The 15,882-nt window shown below is 45.9% G+C and overlaps 2 protein-coding genes across 4 annotated transcripts in view; one reads left to right on the forward strand and one right to left on the reverse strand.

Moving 5' to 3' along the window:
* Nucleotides 1–15,882, forward strand: part of LOC132399972 (serine/threonine-protein kinase 3/4) — a 331,476-nt gene that overhangs the window by 269,554 nt on the left and 46,040 nt on the right. The gene's annotated exons all lie outside the window — the stretch shown is intronic.
* Nucleotides 1–15,882, reverse strand: part of si:dkey-43k4.5 (potassium voltage-gated channel subfamily S member 1) — a 37,531-nt gene that overhangs the window by 20,971 nt on the left and 678 nt on the right. For both annotated transcript variants that reach the window (XM_059978792.1, XM_059978793.1), the window contains exon 2: nucleotides 15,194–15,612. The gene's annotated coding sequence lies outside the window, so the exon portion shown is untranslated. The remainder of the gene's footprint in view (nucleotides 1–15,193; nucleotides 15,613–15,882) is intronic.

A 15,882-nucleotide genomic window follows, 5' to 3' on the forward strand; every position in this document is an offset into this window, starting at 1 on the left:
CAGCACATAATGATGCTGGGGACTACCTGTGATGCCACTTTCAAGGAATTATGGACCTGTATTTTCAGTTCCCCCTGTTCTACCACACTCTCAGAGCCCTACCACTCACCATGTCCTCCCAAAGTGTAATTCCTCACACTTGCCTGGATTAAATTCCATCTGCTATTCTGTGGTCTAGAATACGTTGCTTGGTGCATTGATTCAAAAGTAGTTTTCAGAAGTGAGTTAAATAAATAGACAAAGGGAAAAATCAACAAGGCAAAGGAGGAATACGTAGAGAAGCAAAACTAATTGGATAGTTCCACCAAAGCACAATGGACCAAAGTGTGATTCCCTCATTAATTACATCGATTACAGATAGAATGAGTCTTTATTCATATATTACTTTTAGAGCTTAAACAATTAAAATAATGTCTCATCTTTGTAATTTCATCCAACAAATTATTACAGTTAATTAGTGATGGCTAATGGTATCATTTCACAGACTGACTGCTGTAAGTAGTGAAGAGAATTGTCTGAAGTGGGAACGTGATTAATTTAGGGATGGGTCTGTAACATTCAGCTTTCAAACGTCAATTCAGCCGACAATGATTTCACCCGGATGCCTTACTCACAACTCCCCAAACAGATCCTTCACTCCCAGTGGAAGGAAGGTCAGTGAGCCCCTGATGGGCAAAGGAAATCTTTAAAGATAACATCAAAATCAGTCTGAAGAAATCTAACATTGTTTCTGAAAACTGGGAAGACATTGCACTCAATAGATACACCGGGAGGAAATCTGTTCAAGAGGGAGCCTCACTACATGACAGCAACCTCCACTGTGCCACAGAGAACAAGCGGTGGCTGTGAAAGGAGAGACTGATTAACCAGAAGACCCAGCCATTGACCACAGCCACCACGTACTCTTGTCTGCACTGCACCACAATATGTAGATCCTGAATCAGCCTCTACAGACACTTGAGGACTCGCCAATAGACAACCCCTTAGGGGATCATCATACTCGGCTCAAGTGATCGCGCAACTGCGACTATTGGATTTCTTCAAGGCTACTTTAATGGTGTGGGTGGGGATAGATATAATAGGCTTGGGAGAATAGAAATACTCAACAAATAAATGAGAAAATAAAATTGCTTTAATTTATAGTCTTTGCCTTGTACATAATGCAGACCTCCACCAGTTCCTCATTGCCCATGCAGTCTTGATTCCATAAGACATAAGAGCAGAATTAGGCCACTTGCCCATCAACTTTTCTCCACCGTTCAGTCATAGCTGATCCTTTTTTTCCCCACCTCAGTTCCATTGCCTGGCCTTTTCCCTGTAACTTTTGATGTCACGTCAAATCAAGAATCTATCAAGTTCTGCCTTAAATACACCCAATGACCTGACCCCCACAGCTGCCTGTGGTAACAAATTCCATAAATTCACCTCCCTCTGGCTAAAGAAGTTTTTCCTCATCTGTTTTAAATGGATGCTCCTCTATCCTAAGGCTGTGCCCTCTTGTCCTAGACTCCCCCACCACGGGAAACATCCTTTCCACATCTACTCTGTCTAGGCTTTACAACATTTGAAAGGTTTCAATGAGATTCCCCCCCCCCCCCCAGCCTTCTGAATTCCAGTGAGTACAGACCCAAAGTTATCAAATGGTTACAGTATGATAGCCCTTTCATTTTTGGAATCACCTCAGTGAACCTCCTCTGGACCCTCTCCAATGCCGGCACATCTTTTCTTAGATGAGGAGCCCAAAACTGTTCACAGTACTCAGGGTGAGGCCTCACCAGTTCCTTATAAAGCCTCAGCATCACATACCCGCTCTTGTATTCTAGACCTCTTGAAATGAATGCCAACATTATCATTTCAGGTTCTTCAATGGTTTGTGCTTTGTTAGACCATAAGACATAGGAGCAGAATTAGACCATTCAGCCTTTCGAGTCTGCTCTGCCATTCCATCATGCCTGATCTCGGATCCCACTTAATCCCATACACCTCTCTTCTCGCCATATCCTTTGATGCCCTGACTGATCAGAAAACTATCAACCTGCCTTAAATATATCCATGGCCTCCACTGCCGTCTGTGGCAGAGCCTTCCACAAATCCACCACTCTCTGACTAAAAAAATTCCTCCTTATCTCTGTTCTAAAGGGTTGACCCTCACTTTTGAGGCTGTGCCCTCTAGTTCTGGATACCCCCACCAAAGGAAACATCCTCTCCATATCCACCCTACCTGGTTCTTTCAACATTTGGTAGGTTTCAATGAGATCCCTCTGCATTCTGCCAAAGTCCTGTGAGTACAGCCCAAAGCTGCCAAATACTCCTCATACATTAACCCCTTCATTTCCAGAATCATCCTTGTGAACCTCCTCTGGACTCTCTCCAATGACAACACATTCTTTCTGAGTTATGGGGCCCAAAATTGTTGACAATACTCCATGTGTGGCTTGACTAGTGTCTTAGAAAGGCTCAGCATTATCTCCTTGCTTTTATATTCTATTCCCCTTGAAATAAATACCAACATTGTATTTGCCTTTACCACAGAATCAACTTGTAAGTTAACCTTCTGGGAGTCTTGCACGAGGACTCCCAAGTCCCTCTGCACCTCTGATGTTTGAACCTTCTCCCCATTTAGATAATAGTCTGCACTATTGTTCCTTTTACTAAAATTCATTATCATATATTTCCCAACACTATATTTCATCTGCAACTTTGTTGCCCATTTCTTCCAAAGATTATGACCAATGCATCTGCAATCCCTTCAACAACCTCTCTCAGGACTCTGGGATGTAGTCCATCTGGTCCAGGTGACTTCTCCACCTTAAGAGCTTTGAGCTTGCATAGCACTTTTTCCTTTGTAATGGCAATGGCACTCGCCCCTGCTCCCCGACACTCATGGACTTCTGCTGGTGTCTTCCACAGTGCAGTTTGATGCAAAGCACCCATTAAGTTATCTGCCATTTCTTTGTCTCCCATTACTGCCTCAATAACAAATCTCACCTCCCTTTTACTCTTTGTATAACTGTAAAAACTTTTAGTATTCTGCTAGTTTGCCTTCATATTTCAGCTTTTCCCTTTTTATAGCTTTTTTTAGTTGCCTTTTGTTGGATTTTAAAAGCTTCCCAATCATCCAATTTCCCATTCACTTTTGCTATCTTATATGCCCTTTACCTGACTTTTATGCAGTCCTGAACTTCCCTTGTCAGCCACGGTTCCCTCATGCTCTTCCCTCATGCCTCTGTAATTCTCTTTATTCTGCTGCAATACTGATACATGTGATTTATGCTCCTCCCTCTCAAATTGCAGTATGAATTCAATCATATTATGATCACTGTCTCCTAAGGGTTCCTTAACATTAAGCTCCCTAATAAGATCTGAGTTACTACACAACACCCAAACTAAGATGGCTTTTCCTCGAGTAGGCTCAAACACAAGCTGCTCTAAAAAGCCATTTCGTTGGCATTCAACAAATTCCCTCTCTTGTGATCTGACACCAACCTGATTTCCCCAATCCCCTTGCATATTGAAGTACCCCATTACATTGTGTCATTACCCTTATAACGTGCCTTTTCCAGCTCCCTTTGCAATCTCAACCCCACATCTTGGCTACTATTTGGAGGCCTATATATGATTCCCATAATGGTTTCTTTACCCTTGCAGTTTCTTAACTCCACCCACAAAGATTCAAACATTCTCTGACCCTATGTAACCTCTTTCTAAAGACGTAATTCCATCTCTTACCAACAGAGCCACACCACCGCCTATGCCTTCCTGCCTGTCCTTTCAGTACAAAATATATTCTTTGATGTTAAGCTCCCAACTATGGCCAACATTGCATTTGCCTTCTTCACCACCTGCAAGCTAATCTTTAGGGTGTTCTGCACAAGGATTCCCAGGTCCCTTTGCATCTCAGATTCTTGGATTTTCTCCCTGTTTAGAAAATAGGCTGCACTTTTATTTCTACTATGGTGTGGTGGCATCCGTCGGTCTCGAGAGACCATGGACCTGCGCCTGGAGTTTCCAGGGCGCAAGCCTGGACAGGGTTGTATGGGAGACTGGCAGTTGCCCAAGCTGCAGGCCTTCCCCTCTCCACGCCACTGATGTTGTCCAAGGGAAGGGCCCATGCACTAGGACCCATGCAGCTTGGCACCGGTGTCGTTGCAGAGCAATGTGTTGTTAAGTGCCTCGCTCAAGGACACAAACATGCTGCCTCAGCTGAGGCTCGAACCAGTGACCTTCAGGTTACTAGTCTGATGCCTTGCCCACTAGGCCACATGCCAACATAATTACCATTTATGTATTGGCACAAGAGATTCTGCAGGCCAGGCAATATCTATGAGGGGCATAAACAGAGGTGAGGAGGAATTTCTTTACCAGAAGGTGGTGAATCTGTGGACTTAATTCCCACAAACAGCTGTGAAGGTAAGTCATCAGGTATTTTTTAAAGAGGAGATTGATAGGTTCTTGTCAAGGAAGAAGGCAGGAGAATGGGATTGAGAGGGAGAATAAATCATCCATGATGAAATGGTGGAGCACACTTGATGGGCCGAATGGCTTAATTCTGCTCCTATGTCTTATGGTTGAAACAGTCAATGTTTTGGGTCAAGACCCTTCATCAGGAGGAAGTAGGAAGGAGGGGGAGGGGAAGGAGTACAAGCTGCAGGTGACAGGTAAAGCCAAGTGAGGAGGAAGGTGAGTGGGTGGAGGAGGTGGGTGAAGTGAGAAGTTGGGAGGGTAAAAGGTGAAGGGCTGGAGAGGAAGGAATCTGATAGGAAAGGCTTCCCTTCCTAATAGACTGATTGCTTTCAATTCACAAATTGATGAATTGATTGACGTGACACTGAGGACAGCATGCCCTCTCTCCCAGAGGAATAGGCACCCTGACTGGCTTCAGCTGAGGTGAGGAGGACCTTAGCCAGGGTAAACCCACACCAAGCTGTGGAGCTGGACAACTTACCTGGTTGGGTGCGGGGGAATTGTGTGGTCCAGCTAACAGAGGTCTTAACGGACATCCTTAACATCTCTTTGAAACAATCCACTGTCCCTGCAGGCTTCTAGACAGCCACCATCAATCTGTTGCCCAAGAGAGCGATAGTAACTGGCCTAAGAGTTTTGAGCTATATTGAATCCTCTCCAGTTTGCCCACCACTCAAACTGGTCCACCAATGCTGCCCCCCTAGAAAATGATGATGCCTCATTTGCCAGTAGGTTGTTTGTCGACTTCAGATTGGCACTTCACATGATCATCCCTGAGAGGCTGCTCTCTTGAACTGGATCTTGGATGTCTTGAGGGAAAGACCCCAGTCAGTCCAAGTTGGTAGCAACATCTCAAGCTCCGTTACGCTGAGCACTGGTGCCCCCCACCCCAGGGCTCTGTGCTCAGTCCACTGCTGACTCACAAATGCACTGCCAGATCCCGCTCGAGCCGGATCATCAGCTTCACAATGGTTGGCCCAGTCAGCAGCCATGATGAGTCGGCGTACAGAGAGAAGGTAGAGAAGCTCGTCAATGGTGTGAGACCACAACATGGACAAGACAAAAGAGATGATTGTAGACTTCAGGAAGACACAGGTCGAACTCTTCTCCATTGCACATCAACGGCTCTGCCGTGGGGAGAGTACAGAGCATCAAGTTCCTTGGTGTACACATAATGAACGGTTTTACCCGGACCCACAACACCTCAAGAAGGCAGAGCAGCGTCTAAACTTTCTGAGAAAGCGTGCAAGGCTCCCTGCCCCCACTCTAACAACTTTCTACAGGAGCACCATCGAGAGAGCCCCGTCTGGCTGCAGCATTTTGTGGGATGGAAGTTGCAAGGCTTCAGATGACAGGACTTTACAGAGGACAGTAAAAACTGCCGAGAATCACGGGTCTCCCTCCCCTCTACCGGTGACTTTTCACTGGGACCACTTTATTCGACAGGTCTGAGCATTGGGAAGGACCCCCACCCATCCCACAATCTCTCTGATCCACTATCATCAGGAAGGAGGTACAGGAGCATCGGGAGTAGGACTGCCAGACTGGGTGACAGCTTCTTCCCTCAGGCTGTGAGACTGATGAATATCACCATCGAGATCTCGTCACTATGACAGCGAGCTGTTTACTGTCTACCTGTACTGCACGCTACATGCATTTTGAATTATATTTTATTTACTTATTTGTGGTAATATTTTGTTTTATGTGCTGTGAGTGCTTTGTGGGTGAACCGTGGTCCGGGGGAACATTGTTCCATTTGATTGTATATATGTACAGTCAGATGACAAAAAACTTGAACTTGGGGAAAAGAGATGGGTAACAGGGAAACCAGTATATTGAATGGAAAAAGAGAGAAGGAGGAAGGGGAGATAAATTGCCAGAAGGTGGAGAAATCACGCCATCAGGTTGGAAGCTGCCCAGAATGAATATGACGTGGTGCTCCTCCTACCTGAGAGCGGTCTCTTTGTGGCAGGAGAGGAGGCCGCGACAGTTAAAGATTGGACTTGGGTTCAGGCCAGAAGTGGAGGGGTGACAAACAGGGTTGAAAAAGGGGAGAGGGAGTATAAAGAAAGGGAAAATTAAGGACACAGAGCAGGAGGGAGGAGGGCGAGAGGGGGAGGATAAAGGAGAGCAGAATCCCATCTGATCGTCACTCCTCCCCACTGATCTAATGCACACCATGACAGAATGTATATGTGTTTCACAAGGAATTGGAGCCAATAATGCAAAACGGAATCGTGTTAGAATTAAATCTGCCCTTCAGGCAGCTAAAACTGTACAAATGCGGGGATGGAATCAATGATTAAGCCATTACTTGTTTTCCAGATTTTTAATTTTCTAAGCTCCTTGCACTGGAGAGAAATCTCTTAACCTCATCAAGGTTGCTGGGAGGAGACAGAGCGTCTCTACATCAAACACCTCAGAACCTGCAGCCTAATTAAATAAGAGCAGAGTTAGGCCATTCAGCCCATCGACTCTGCTCTGCCATTTCTTCCTGGCTGACTTAACCTCTCAACCCCATTCTCCTACATTCTCCCCGTTAGCTTTGATGCTTTGATTAATCAAGAACCTATCAACCTCCACTTCAAATGTACTCAATAACTTGGCCTCCACAGACACCTGTGACAATGAATTCCACAGATTCATCATCCCCTGGCTAAAGAAATTTCTCCTCTCCTCATTTCTGTTTTAAAGGGATGTCCCTCTAGTCAGAGGCTGTGCCTTCTGGTCCTAGACTCACCCACTATAGAAAACATCCTTCCCACATCCACTCTATCCAGGCTTTCAACAATCAATAGGTTTCAAAGAGAATCCCCCACCCTATTCTTCTAAACTCCAACAAGTACAGGCCCACAGCCATCAAATGCTCATCATACATTAACCCTTTCATTCTGGAAATCATTTTCATGGACCTCTCCAATGCCAGCACTACATTTATCAGATAACTGTTCACAATACTCCAAGGTACAAGAACAGTTGCTACCCCTCAACCATCGGGCTCTTAATGAAACAGGATGACTACGTACATTCACTTGTCCCATCACTGAGACGTTCCCACAACTACTGATCTCACTCTTTACCTTATTATCTCATTATTTATTGCCATTTATTTATATTTGCATTTGCACAGTTTGTTGTCTTTTGCACTCTAGTTGTTCTTTCACTGATCCTTTTATTGTTACTATTGTATGGGTTTGCTGAGTATTCCCGCGGGAAAATGAATCTCAGTGTTGTATATGGTGACATATATGTACTTTGAACTTTGAAATGTCATCTGACCAATGCCTGATAAAGCCTCAGCATTGGAGGTAACATAAAGGGCATGCTAATGTGCTGGGACATTGTGAGATTAAGACGGAGGTAATGCAGGGTTTTAAAATAGATAAATCCCTTGGGCCTGATGGCATATAGCCCAGAATTTTGACAGAAGCAAGTGAGGAGATTGCTGGGGCTTTGACAAAGATCTTTGTGTTCTCACTAGCAAAAGGCAAGGTCTCGGAGATTAGCAAATGTTGTGCCTTTGTTCGAAAAAGGGAGTAGGGACAATTACAGATTAGTGGCTTTGCAACAAGGGTAGGATAGTTATTAGACTGGATTCATAGGGAGAGGATTTACACCATGAAAATGAAGGAAAGGCTAGGGAATGCCAGCAAGGCTTTTCGGGCACGTCATGCCTTACACACTTGACTGAGTTTTTTTTTGAGGAGGTGACAAAGAAACTTGATAAGGGTAAGATAATGGACATCAGTAAGGCATTTGATAATGGTAGGTTGATTCAGAAGATAAAGATGTATAGGACCCAAGGTGAATTGCAAGGTTGGATTCAGAACTGGCTAGCCCATGGAAAAGACAGATAGTAGGATGGAAGGCTGTTATTCTGGCTAGAGCAAGGATCAGAATCAGGTTTAAAATTGTCGGTAACTACATGGTAACTATAAAAAAATACTGAATTACAGTATATGTATGTATATTAAACAGTTAAGTTATAATAAATAGTTCAAAAACAGTGTTGGGACCTCTACATGAAGATCAACACATTGTTGGCTGAATAGCCTGTCCAGCAAAGTACTGTTTAATATTCTATTTCCATCAAGAGGACCACAACCTTGTCGTAGGGTTTGGAGGCTTGCGTGCCTCAATGACCCAGACAGCTGTGCTGGCTGGAGTCAGGGTAGGGTCACCCAAACAAAATGGGTCAAAGGGTAGTGGCCCACCGAGCCTCCGGCTTTGGAGGTTCAGCTCAGGGCTGACAGCCCCCAACTGGTCAAAAAAATTGTAATGCAAACGGCGATGAAACCAACCTTCATTGCTGCCCTAAACACTAGTGGTGGAATGGGCAGTAAATAAATAAAGTACGTTCTATTCAAACTTTCCATGGAAGAGTAACTAAAGATCAAATTAGATTTAAAAAGGTTTATAAGATTGTTAAAAACTAGAGTTTGTGAGTATGTGGAAGCAGCAACAAACAACTGACATGAAAGTTGATTAAAGGGTGGAGAACACCCATGTAAATAAAGCAGGTTAAAGTTTATATAGTTAGTTAAATAGAGAAAACTAACCACCATTTGGACACTAAGGCAGGCAAAATTATAAGACCATAAGATATAGGAGCAGAATTAGGCCATTTGGCCCATCGAGTCTGCTCCACTAGTTCATCAAGGCTGATCCATTTTCCCTCTCTCCCTGCCTTCTCCCTATATCCACTCATGCCCTGACTGATCAAGAATCTATCAACTTCTATCTTAAATATACCCAATGACGGCCTCCACAGCCACCTGTGGCAACAAATTCCACAGATTCACCACTCTCTGGCTAAAGAATTCCTCATTTCTGTTTTATTTTGAGGCTGTGTGCTCTGTTCTTAGACTCCCCCATCACAGGAAACATCCTCTCCACATCCACCCTCGTGAGACCTTTCAATATTTGATAGGTTTCATTGAGATCCCTCCTCATTATTCTGAATTCCAGTGAGTACAGGCCCACAGCCATCAAACGCACGACATATGACAAACACTCCCCTCCTTTCAGTCCCAGAATCATTAATGTGAAACTCATTTGAACCCTCTTCAACATCAGCACATCATGTCTTAGATAAGCGGCCCGAAACTGCTCACAACACTCAAGTGAGACCTCACCAGTGTCTTATAAAGTTTCAATGTTGCTTTTATATTCGAGACCTCTCAAAATGAATGTTAACATCACGTTTGCCTTCCTCACTACTGACTCAACCAGTAAGCTAAACTTTAGGGAATCTTGCACAAGGACTCCCAAGTCTCTTTGCACTTTCTAATATGAAGAGAAGGAACTAGGGTTTCAGACGGTAAGACTGCTCCCATATGCACAAAGCCATAGCTCTACCTGCACGCCCAATCACTTGCCTACTGATCATAACATCATAGAACCTCAGAAGTAGGCCATTCAGCCCAACTCATCCATGCTTGTCTATGCTAATTCCATTTCCCTGTATCTCTATGTCTTTCCTATCCAGGTGTCTGTTCAAGTGCCTTTTAACTGTAATTGTATTTGACTCTACTGCCTCCCCACTGTCAGAAAATGGTTTCTCAGCACACAGTCCTGTGCAAAGGTCTTAGGCACATATACAGTATATAGCTAGGACTTTTGCACAGCACTGTATTTGTCAACATGGAGGGGAGAGGAAGTTTGTAAATCTGGCGGGAGGAAAGGATGTTTGGAATGGGGAGGGGTGTGGGACAGGTGACAGAGAAGGAGTGCCAGGAGTGGGGGAGCAGGTGCAGACACACCCAGCCCTGAGACTGGGGCTGAGAGGGAAAATGGATCAGCTGTAATGAAACAGTAGAGCAAACTCACTGGGCTAAATGGGCTAATCTTACGGTCTAAAATAATAATCACAAATCTAAGTAGGAGCACTAGACAGCAAAGCATCACAGGAGTAACATGTAGACTTGTGTTTCCTCTGAACGTGAGTGTGTGTCCAAGCTCGAAAGTGAGATGTTTGCAGCGCTGATGGCTTTAGCTGTTGACAGCTGGAAACAGGTTCTGTGTTTCTGAATGGAAAGCAGGAGAGACAAAGGGATGACATCAAATGGGCAATAGAGTAATTAATTTATAAAAGGGAATTATAGAGTACATGAATGGCCGAATACTATTCAGGGAACATGTCAGTTGACTTGTCAAATTGGCACCTATCAGGAGGCGAATAGGAGAAATAGATGTACGGTTTCTACACACAGTCCAAGGGTTTCAGGAGAGCTTGGCTATGCCGACAAGAGTGGCTGATTTCTCATACTCATTGAAGGGTGAACAGGTTCTCCAGAGAATGAAGGTGGTACCTGCAGGCATCCAGAGGGTGTACAGTGCCTGTTCCTGAAAGCTGCCTGTTTTCCTGTAATAACCCAACTTCCAAATGATCTCAAACCCAGGGAAGTCTGCAGATGCTGGAAATTCAAAGCAACACACACAAAAGGCTGCAGGAACTCATTAGTGTGAGTTGCTTCCAAACAATCTCCCAAATTTACTGTATATCAGGCATGAATAAAAATGGGGAAGGGAACGAAAGCCCTTACATCACCCACACCAGCTCTTCCCAGATTCCCATGTCTTCTTTTCTTCCCTTCTTTTCTCAAAATTCTGTCATTCCTCACTCTCTCTCTCCCATTTCCCCATGTCCCTCTCTATTTCCCTGAGTCTCTCTCTCTCTCCCATTTCCCCATGTCCCTCTCTATTTCCCTGAGTCTCTCTCTCTCCCATTCTTCCAGACTCTATCTCTCACACTCCCTCAGCCTCTCTCTCATTCCCCAAGACACTCTGTCACTCCCATTGCCCCAGACTCTCTCTCTCCCATTCCTCCAGACTCTGACTCTCACACTCCCTCAGCCTCTCTCTCATTCCCCAAGACACTCCCATTGCCCCAGATTCCTCCAGATTCTGTCTCTCACACTCCCTCAGCCTCTCTCTCATTCCCCAAGACACTGTCACTCCCATTGCCCCTGACTCTCTCTCTCTCATTCCTCCAGACTCTGTCTCTCACACTCCCTCAGCCTCTCTCTCATTCCCCAAGACACTCTGTCACTCCCATTGCCCCTGACTCTCTCTCTCTCTTGCATTCCCTCAGTCTTTCTCTCTTGCTCTCTCTCTCATTCCCTCATCCCCTCTCTCTCCCATTTCCCCAGACATGCTGTCTTTCCCATCCGTCTGCTCTCTCTCCCATTCACCCAGTCTCTCTTTTCCTCTTTCTCATTCTCCCAGACTTCCTCAATCTCTCTCCCATTTCCCCAGTCTCTCTCTCAGTCTTCTGATCGCCCCTCTTTCTTTCCTATTCATGTTTTCTCTCTTTCTCTTACAATCCCCTAATCTCTTTCCCTTTATCTCTCTCTCCCATCCCCCCATCTCTCTCTCCAAGTCATTCCCTCAATCTTTCTCTCTCCTATTCTCCCGTTCTTTTACTCGCTCTCATTCTCCCAGTCTCCCCCTCGCTCTCTCACATTACCCCAGCAACTCTCTTGATTTCTCTCTCACTTCCGACTTTCTCTCTTCTATTCCCTTACTCTTACTCTCCTCCTTATTCCTACTATCCCTCCTCTTCCCCTAGCCAATTTTCCACTTTCTCTACTCTCCAGTCTCCTTCCCTCCATTTCTTCCTTTCAGACCCCTCCCCAGTCTCTCCCTTGCCCTCGTCTTCCCCCTGCCCCCCTCCATTCCACCCACCACCAATTTCTGTCTCTTTCTCCCCCTCAGCCCGCAGCGTTCGGAAATCTGGGGTAAAGTGGACCGGGATAAACGTTCCTTCACTTTTAACCTTCTCTTTGCCGACTGATAGCTTATCGGCACTGGAGACACTGCTGATTTCACCGGGACATCGGTCCACAACTTCGCTTGCTTTCTGCCTGGTGGTTATTGCCACCAAGTGCCTCGATAACCTCAAGTTTACTGGTTACAGACCAAATCTTCCTTCGTTTGTCCCCAATGCCTTTCCTGTACTGGGTGAGTTTAGAACCAGACCCCAGAATACAAGGACGTGTCTTTAAAACAGATGAGGAGGAATTTCTTTAGGCTGGCGAATCTGTGGATTCATTAGCACAGACGCTGTAGAGGACAAGTCAGTGGGTATATTTGAAGTGGAGTTTGATAGCTTCTTGCTTAGTAAGGGCGTCAAAAGTTACGGGGAGAGGCAGGAGAATGCGACGGAGAATGGCCTGATTTCGCTTCTATGCCAGATAGGCATATGAAGAATTTGTTGTTCCTCTGCTCTCGCCCCCTCCTTCTCCTCAGCCGCCTTTCATCATTCCCTCCTCTGAAATCTTCCCGTCCTCACTCCTCTATGTACTTAAAATCAAACAGCCGCTCAACTGAAAAACAAATCGGCAGACAGGGGCTGCCACCCGCCACTGGTTCAATAGCTGTTAGGGGCTTTTAGCGGGGAAGGAGGGGGTGTGGAGAGCAAAGTTAATGTGCTTCTGGAAACTGTTTTAAAACAGACAGCGGCATCAGATAGAGAGATGTTTTGAACACGAGATGTTGCAGATGCTGGAAAGCCGGAGTAACACACACACACTCTCACACACACACACGCACATACACACACGCACACACACACGCACACTCACACACACACACTCACACACACACACAGACACACACACACACACTCACACACACACACTCACACACACACACAGACACACACTCTCACACACACACACACACACAGACACACACACACACAGACACACACACACACTCACACACACACACACTCACAGACACACACACACACACTCACACACACACACACACACTCACACACACACACTCACACACACACACAGACACTCACACACACACACACACACTCACACACACACACACACAGACACACACACACACACAGACACACACACACACACACTCACACTCACACACACACACACACACACTCACTCTCACACACACGCACATACACACACGCACACACACACGCACACTCACACACACACACTCACACACACACAGACACACACACACACACACTCACACACACACTCACACACACACACAGACACACACACACTCTCACACACACACACACACACACACAGACACACACACACACACAGACACACACACACACTCACACACACACACTCACAGACACACACACACACACTCACACACACACACACACACACTCACACACACACACTCACACACACACACACACAGACACTCACACACACACACACACACACTCACACACACACACACAGACACACACACACGCACATACACACACGCACACACACACGCACACTCACACACACACACTCTCACACACACACACACTCACACACACACACACAGACACACACACACACAGACACACACACACACACACTCACACTCACACACACACTCACACACACACACACACTCACACTCTCACACACACACACGCACATACACACACGCACACACACACGCACACTCACACACACACACTCACACACACACAGACACACACACACACACTCACACACACACACTCACACACACACACACAGACACACACACACTCTCACACACACACACACACACACACACAGACACACACACACACACACAGACACACACACACACACACTCACACACACACACACTCACAGACACACACACACACACACACTCACACACACACTCACACACACACACACTGACACTCACACACACACACACACACACACTCACACACACACACAGACACACACACACACACACACGCACATACACACACGCACACACACACGCACACTCACACACACACACACACTCACACACACACACACAGACACACACACACACAGACACACACACACACACACTCACACACACACAGACACACACACACACACACTCACACACACACACTCACACACACACACACAGACACACACACACTCTCACACACACACACACTCACAGACACACACACACACACACTCACACACACACACACACACACACTCACACACACGCGCACACCACACACACACCACACACACACACACTCACACACACACACACACACTCACACTCTCACACACACACACGCACATACACACACGCACACACACACGCACACTCACACACACAGACACACACACACACACACTCACACACACACACTCACACACACACACAGACACACACACACTCTCACACACACACACACACACAGACACACACACACACAGACACACACACACACACTCACACACACACACACTCACAGACACACACACACACACTCACACACACACACACTCACACACACACACTCACACACACACACACAGACACTCACACACACACACACACTCACACACACACAGACACACACACACACACACACACACTCACAGACACACACACACTCACAGACACACACACACACAGACACACACACACACACACACACACACACACACACACACACACACAAGATGTTGGAGGAACTCAGCAGGTCAGGCAGCATCTAGGGATATGAATAAAAGAGCCGGCGTTTCTGGCCGAGACCCTTCATTGCATTTCTTTGGGAGACGAGTCGTGACAGGTCTATTTAGACAAAGTCAATGGGCAGTTCTTTGCTGCAGTGCCGAACATAGAGAGCGAATGAGTTAATTAATATTGCAAGAAATGTTACAGAACCTACTCGAGGAAAGCCCGCTGAATTGTATAATTTAACTTAGTTTACCTTCTGAGCGAGATTTGCCCGCACTTCTTCGCCCCTGGTCTGGTTCAGACTCTTCGCTTTCTCTCTCGAACGGTTAGTCGCGGTCTTATCCTACTCCAACTCCACGAACACGGGGCTGCATTCTACCAACGTCCGTTCAAGTTCCCCGAAGCTCCAGAGCGGACCAGACGGCCTTTGATCTCCCCACCCTGACAGCTTCACCCCGCTTGCACAAAGTTCAGACGAGCCTCGGGGTTTGAACAGTCCGGTCTCTGCTCACTGAGATGTGCTGGCATTTACTACAGCGGTCCAGCTGACCTCTTCCCGGGCGTTGCTGGGTTCGGGATCACACGCCAGACTGGGTCGAGGGCTTCACTCCCCGGAGTCGGACCGCCGTGAATTTCCCACAAGTCATCGCACTCCACAAGGACCCGTGAGATCTAAACAGCAATAAAATAAACACATTTTAAACTGCATCCACTACACTCCCGTGGTCACGACTTACAATTCAAAGATTGTATCATATCATTTGTACATTCTTAACTTGCAAAATAGAATTGACATAAACCCACATATATTAAATTTAAATTAAAACTGATTTCAAATTAATAATGACATATATAAATAACAAATCTACAATACAAACCCAATTCAACCTGAATATATATCAAACTATGCAAATGTGCACGCATGATAATTCTACTCAAATT

Source organism: Hypanus sabinus, chromosome 9, assembly GCF_030144855.1.
Source record: "Hypanus sabinus isolate sHypSab1 chromosome 9, sHypSab1.hap1, whole genome shotgun sequence".
Classification (NCBI taxonomy): domain Eukaryota; kingdom Metazoa; phylum Chordata; class Chondrichthyes; order Myliobatiformes; family Dasyatidae; genus Hypanus; species Hypanus sabinus.